The sequence below is a fragment of the Cucumis melo genome, chromosome 10, assembly GCF_025177605.1.
Source record: "Cucumis melo cultivar AY chromosome 10, USDA_Cmelo_AY_1.0, whole genome shotgun sequence".
NCBI classification, from domain to species: domain Eukaryota; kingdom Viridiplantae; phylum Streptophyta; class Magnoliopsida; order Cucurbitales; family Cucurbitaceae; genus Cucumis; species Cucumis melo.
This window is the reverse complement of record NC_066866.1, coordinates 14,812,887-14,820,413: the sequence shown is the minus strand read 5'-3', so window position 1 is coordinate 14,820,413 and position 7,527 is coordinate 14,812,887. Positions and strand designations below refer to the sequence as shown.

General features: G+C 32.1%; 1 long non-coding RNA gene across 1 annotated transcript; it reads left to right on the top strand.

The window, feature by feature from the left end:
• Nucleotides 1–1,857: 1,857 nt before the first annotated feature.
• Nucleotides 1,858–4,555, top strand: LOC127151226 (uncharacterized). Its single transcript, XR_007823987.1, has 3 exons — nt 1,858–2,235; nt 2,748–2,901; nt 3,621–4,555. It is a non-coding gene; the product is annotated as an uncharacterized LOC127151226 (long non-coding RNA).
• The last annotated feature ends 2,972 nt before the right edge of the window (nt 4,556–7,527 follow it).

Sequence of the window (7,527 nt, the reverse complement as noted above, 5' to 3'; positions counted from 1 at the left end):
TTAGACTCTTTCTCGAAATTCTCTCAAAACTCTTCCAATTCCAAAATTCTATCCATCATTCTATCCTTTTTCTCTCTTCAAATTAAATTCTAGATTTCTTAATGATGGAGGGGTAAATTCTTGAGGTAAGTGGGCTTAGGTTTAATTCTTTCTTTGAGAATTTCTCTTCTTTAATTTTTCATGTAATTAGGGTTTAACTCAATCTTGATTTAGATGTAAATTTTTGTTGGAATCCCTAATTTTTTTTTTTTGTATCAAGAATTAAACCCATGTCTCAATTTCAATAATTCTTGTCAAATTCATTCTTGATTTCAATTTTGATTCAATCTTTGTATGCAAGATACTTAGGTATGATAATTAATGCAAGATTAATTGGATTACTCATAAAAATCTATTAGATTCTTAATTGTTTCTCACCAATTCTTGAAATTGAATGATGCTTGATGAATTTTCCTTGTTCTTGGCATTTTTCTTTGAAGTTAATTGCATATTTAATTTGAGTGCACAATTAATTCCCAATTAATTCTTGATTTGTCATAATTGTGAAGAAAATTTTATTTTTCTTGAAAGAACAAGTTAAAGGTTTTAATTAATATTGCAAGAATTAAACTAGTTCCCTATGGAAATCATTTCTTTTCTTGTCTTGATCATAATTCTTCCAAGATCAAGCAAGTTGATCTTGTGAAGAATCTTGAATCAAGAACCCCTCTTAATTAAGCATGATTCAATTATTAATTATCTTTGATTTAATGATAAGAATAGACTAACAGCCTAAGCTCATTCCTCACTTTTCTTATTGAGTTCTAATCTTAAATTTCTTTTTCTTGTGAATTGACTTGCAATTTAAAGTTTCCCTTAATTCTTGGTTCTTATTAATTTCCCCCAAATTATTTTCAATGTTTTTTTTTTACTAATCTCATCTCTTTGAAGCTTTTATTTAAGAAGTTTTTACTTAGTCTCACTCTCTTGTGTTCGACACGAGTGCTTGCACCTATCTATGGTAAGAATAAGGGTAAACTACAAAAAAAAAAAATTCAAAGCGAATCTAGGTAAGTACCCTTTTTCAACAATTTTAATTTTCGAACATACTTGTGTTTAATAACAATCTTACCTACCTTGCATAATTCTCTATGCATACAAAATCGCCTTTGTCACTTATTTAGATCAAACGATAGAATAACTAGTTGAAAATTCATATTTTTGCTTTCTTGACGGTTTTTCTAGTTTTTACCAAATGCCTATTGCATGCAACGACCAAAATAAAACCACTTTCACAAGTGATTTTGGAACATTTGCCTTTAGAAGAATGTCTTTTGGACTATGTAATGCTCCTGTTACACTTGAAAGATGCATGCTTAGCATATTCTCTTATTTTGTTGGTAAATGCACAGAACTGTATATGGATGACTTTACAATCTGTGTTAATGATTTTGAAACTTGTCTAAATAGTTTAGAATTGATTTTAAAGAGATTCATAGATACAAACTTAGTACTCAATTTCGAAAAAGACTTTATGACCTCTTGTGGCATAGTACTAGGTCATTTAGTATCACAAAAGGGAATCCAACTTGTTTGAAAGATGTTAAATCATTCTTAGGAAGTGTTAGATTTTACAAACGCTTTATAAAAGATTTTTCAAAATTAGCTTTGCCTTTGACTACTTTGCTTCAAAAGCATATCCCTTTCATAATTGATGATAACTATAAAGTTACATTTGACACTTTGAAAGAAAAATTTACTTCAACCCTTATTTTGCATTCACCTAATTGGAATTTGCAATTTTAGGGAAAAGAGTTAATAAAAAACTTCATGCAATTTACTATGCATCTAGAACTTTAAATTCAGCTCAAGCTAACGATTCAATAATTAAAAAAAGTTTCTTTCTATAATTTTTACACTTGATAAATTTTGTAATTACATCATAGGATCAAAAATAACTATTTATTTTGATCATGCAGCTATCAAATATCTTGCAAACAAGAAAGAAACCAAACCAAGGATATCGAGGTGGATTCTTCTACTTCAAGAGTTCAATGTCGCCATCAAAGATAAGAAATGCCTCGATAAACCCATAGCCAATCATTTTAGTAGGATCATCCAAAAGCAAAAGGACAATCCAGTATGAAAGGACTTTTTCGATGAGTACCTTTTCAAGTTAAACATACCATGAGTACTTTTTCAAGTTAAACTTGCACATTCCATGGTATGTCGACATGTTAAATTACCTTGTAACAGGTAAACCTCGTACTCATTTCTCTTATAATCAAAAATGCAAGTTGAAAAGTGAGTCTAAGTACTATGTTTCGGAATCTCCTTACTTATGCAAAATAGGCTTAGACCAAATAGTTAGAAGATGTGTTGCTAAAAATGAGCATGAATCTATAGTCTTTTTGCCATGAAAGAGCATGTGGAGGATATTTTGTTCCCAAACATACTACTAAGAAGATTTTAGATTCAAGATTTTATTAGAAAATATTATTTGCTGACTCTTATGCATATTGCACATGTCAAAAACGTCAAAAGTTTGGTTCTATTTTCAAAAGGAATGAAATTCCATTAAAACCAATTCTCCCTTGTGAAGTTTTCGACATTTGAGGAATTGATTTCATGGAACCTTTTCCTTCTTTTTGAAATCTTTATATACTTCTAGTAGTCGACGATGTTTCTAAGTGGGTCGAAGCAATCCCCACTAAGACTAATTGTTCTTTCATTGTGTCTTCTTACTTGATAGCTAACATCTTCTCTAGATTTGGAATTCCTAAAGCCATAGTAAGTGACCAAGGAACTCACTTTTGCAACTGGACCATCAAGACACTAATGAAGAAATACATAGTGCAACATCGGGTCTCAACTTCGTATCACCCTCAAACAAATGATCGAGCAGAAATTTCTAATCGAGAGGTAAAGTCCATTCTTCAAAAAATTGTTAATCTCAATAGGAAAGATTAGATCATTAGATTGAATGATGCACTTTAAGCTTATAGGACAGTTTACAAAACACCCATATGCACAACACCATTTAAATTAGTGTTTGGTAAAGCATGTCATCTCCCCATAGAATTAGAACACAAGACCTTTTGGACTATTAAAAAGTGTAACCTATCTCTCGATGAAGCCGACAAGAATAGATTATTAGAGCTTAGTGAGTTAGAGGAACATAGACTAGACTCTTATGAGAACACTAAGATCTATAAAGAAAAAACCAAAATCTACTATAATAGAAAGATTTTTAGAAAAGAGTTCAAAGTAGGAGACAAAGTGCTTCTTTACAACTCATCTCTATCTTTTATGTCAGTCAAACTAAAATCCAAGTGGATTGGCACATTTGTTGTTTCTCATATCTTTGACTATGGTGCAGTTGAGATTATAAGTGAGAAAATAGGAAAAGTTCTTAAAGTAAATGGGCATAAGCTTAAAATCTTCATTGAAGGGGAATCCACATCATCTCAAGTGTGCAAGATCTCGCTTCTCCTCCATCTACACTTGAGATCACAAGAATAAATGGTCGAGCAACGAACTTTAAAAATTTGCACTTCCTAGTGACAACCAAGCGTCAAATTTTAAGCGTCTTTAGATTTTACTTTCTAATAAAACTAAGAAGGTTTACTTTCTTCTTACAGGAATAAACTTGGCTCAAAACGCATATTTGCAAACAAATAAGGATTTCAAATGCTTTCTACATGCAAGCTTCCTACCAAGCAAAGATCAAGAAATTAACACCGAGGGGAGTATTATGTTCTCCTTTCATTTCTCTTTCACTTTACTTTGCTTTTCAAAAGCTTCGAGGAAAAAGCAATTTTCTAAGTGGGGAATGGGTAGCATGTTTCTTGGTACTTAGCTTGCATGTATAATGGGGTCCTAAAAAAATTTCAAAAGATTAGATTTATCTTGATTAGATATAGCATAAAAATTTGAGCACGGAGCTCGAATTTGTGAATTGTGATATTCTGGATATGTTTGTGATTCTGAGTATTTCAAATTTGTGCACTAAATATGTTAAGAATAAGTTGCTATCTCCTTTAAGCCCTTTTTTAGCCATACCATATATCGAATGTGAATGTTTGATTAGGAAAATGGTATGTATGTTGTGAATGTTTGATTGCATGTATCATAAGTGCATGGATGCTTTTCTAGCCTTGTCTTCTTTGTTGCGTTATTAGGAAATACCTATGATATACTTAGTCCAAATCTAGCCTAAATAGAGTTAAAAAAGAATAGAAGCTACTCTTTAAAAGTTGAGACGGTTTTAACACTTTTGTCTTGTCAAACATGAGTTAGAAACCTCTTCATAATGATCTAGATTCCTTTAGAAAAGATTAGGCATTGATAAAGCTTATTATCACTCTGAAGGGAGTAGTCAAACTTAGAAACTAAGTTTAGAACCATAGAAAGGTTAGCCCACTAGTTCTAGTAATGTCTAGTTACCACATTATCTACCAGAGAAATAAAATGGAGGCTTGCAAATGCAAAACAAAAAAAAAGTGAGGCAATCAAAAGCTAAAAAAAACACAAAAAAAAACAAAAATATATGCAATATGCATTCGAAAAAGCTTAAGTGTTCTAAGATGATTTTAAAGTATGCTACGTTTCTATAGCTAAAGTGTTCTAAGATAGTTTTAAAGGATACTCATAAATATGGATCATATTTAGGCTAACTTATACATATCCTAAGTCTATGTGAAATATCTGATCATAACCATTATACTAGATTTTTACCTACGATGTCTAGGTGATAAACCAATTTTATTACCTCACATCTCACGTGCATGCTTATAAAACTAGGTTAACTAGACTTAAGAACTGATTATGATCTCCAAGTATCAGGTGTTCCGTAAACCGTCAACTTAAGAACCTCCAACCTTAGTCATCTTATCTGACTTGTTGACAAGATCAAATCAGGTGAGCCTCTTGTAACCAGTTTTACAAAATATCGACCTAACTCTATAAAAAAAAGGGTCGATATGTTTAACTTAGGTGAGCATGCAAGTTATCTTTGTTATAGATTTTAAAAGTCTTCTTGATTTTATAACACTTATAAACTTATAGACTAACCTATAACATACATTCAACATTATATAACCATTTTTATATAAAAGAAATTAATTAATATGAATTTTAGTTTATTTAATTTTTAATTAAATTATATTTAATTTAATTAATAATTAATTAATTTAATCATATTTAATCAAAATTAATTTAATTTAATTAATTAAACAAGTAATTAATCATATTAATTAATGTCCATATTATTAATTAACATGCATACTATACATTATAACCATTATAACATACTTTTAATGCATGAACATGTTAACCTATGGTGAGATTTTAAAGGCAAGGAGGATTGCGTTCAAGGCGGATTGGTCAGATTGGAGGCAAGGAGGATTGCGTTCAAGGCGGAAAGGTTGTTTTTAAAGAGAAACTTAGCAGACTGCACTTCTCTGAGTCCTTCAAATGCATCCTTTGGATTTTTAAGTTGACATTTTGAAATAAGACAATTATAAGCACATTCGTAGAAGGAAATTTTCCATTTTAAGGTCTGGATCAAACGTTATAGGTGTTGAAAGTTGATTGTTAAATTTGGGAAATTTCTTAATTTTCGGTCAAGGGTTGAATCATCGAGCATCACCGCGTGGAAGGGTTGGTCATATACAATGCAAGAAAGGTATGAATGTTATTCTATGTTTTCGAGGGTACGCAGCACAACCATAACACAGTCGTGCGACAAGAACGCGCTCAGGTTGGGTGCATGGCCATGTGCCCAAAGGTTAACACGCATAAAACAACACGCACAAGGCACATGACCATGATGCGCACAAGGCACACAACTAGAATGAACAAGGCATCTCATTGCGAGGTTAGCATGTAACAACGCCTGCCCAAGCCATGCGCACGCATCAAGCCCCTGCTGATTTTCAAATACATTTTATTCTAGCTCGAATACTACAGATCTATTGTGCATATGTGGTTAACTACATACTAATGGTAGGGTTGACAATGGTATATTATATTATACCTTAAAGAAGGAGGATAATAGTGAAAACTGTATCATGTTGACTGTTCTGTCTTAAGATGAAGATGTTTAAATACTGCTTGAAGTTGTATATCATGTCTCTTAAAGTATCTATCGAATGTTATTAATAGTAAATGTTTACAAATGCAATGTTATGAAAAATGATTTTCTATTGCTAAATGATTCATAAAGCCAAAGATTTGTGCTAACTATTTCTGAAAACATGTTTAATAAAACCGTCACTTACTAAGCCTTTTGACTTACCATTTCAAAATGTTTTCTCATATTCCAGGTATAGATTGGGTGGCTTGAAATGTTGGACTTATTATAGTCAGACCAATCAGATTTTGATTGTTAAAAAGAATTGTTAAGATAAATTGAATCACTTTACAAGAATTAGGAGAAAGTGTGGGTAATTTTATGACTGTCATGAATATATATGTTAAATTTTTATGTAAAGTTATTGTGATTTATAAAAATCATTTTATTAAATAGGTTGCATATGAGTTTTGATTAGTATAACTGTTAATTGTCTTCTGCTTGCAAATTGTTTAATGTTAAAGGTTAAAGGTCAGCTGGTGTCGTTCAGAGAGGAACGATGTCGGTTGACTTCACGCTGTCTCTCGAGTCGAGAGTAGGTGATCTAAGAGAGGGTGTGACATTTATTCTTTGACATGTCTAATTTCTATTTGATATTAGTTGTGTTATCTAATTGTTATCGTATATTTATTTCTGATGAATTCCACATCTCAAACTATATATTTCTGATGAATTCCACATCTCAAACTATATATGTCGAGAAACAGAAGTTGTCTAGGGAATAGAAGTGACCTGAGAGAACTCTGAGTAGCTGAATGACTTTCGAAACCCAGAGTGCTTCTAGTAGGGACAGATTGTTGCGAAGAGCTTTCTGGATGGGTTAGATCTTCAGTCTCCCTTACTAGTCGAAAACGTTGATAAGAGTGATGTTGGGGAATACTCTTGATACGACGGTCACGAATAGATAGACCAATATTAGAAGATAGAGAATCCATGGAGATTTTCTATGGCGTGTGATAAGATGTAGTGCGAGTTGAAACCATAGTTGAAACGTGTGAAATGAAATAGGTTGGAGATGGTAGCTAAAACGACTGAACTGAGTGCCAGGAGAAACGAAGAAGACGAATCAGTTGGTTAAATACCCAATAAATAACAATAAATTTGAAATTGATTCCTTGTGGATCGGGAAATATAGATACAACCCAAAGATTTAAATTAACCACAAAGATCTCGATCTAAACCCATATCTATAATTGTTATTCTAGGCACTAACTCTAAGGGAGGCCCGAAGACTTTCAAAGATTGTTGCTTTCAAAGGTTTGGTAAAAATGTCTGCAAGTTGAACGGAGCTTCTCACATGTTGAAGAGTAATAACCTTGGCGTCAACAAGTTCGCGAATGAAATGGTGTCAAATGTCAAAGTGCTTCGTGTGTCTATGTTGGACTGGGTTCTTTGAGATGTTAATTGCACTTAAG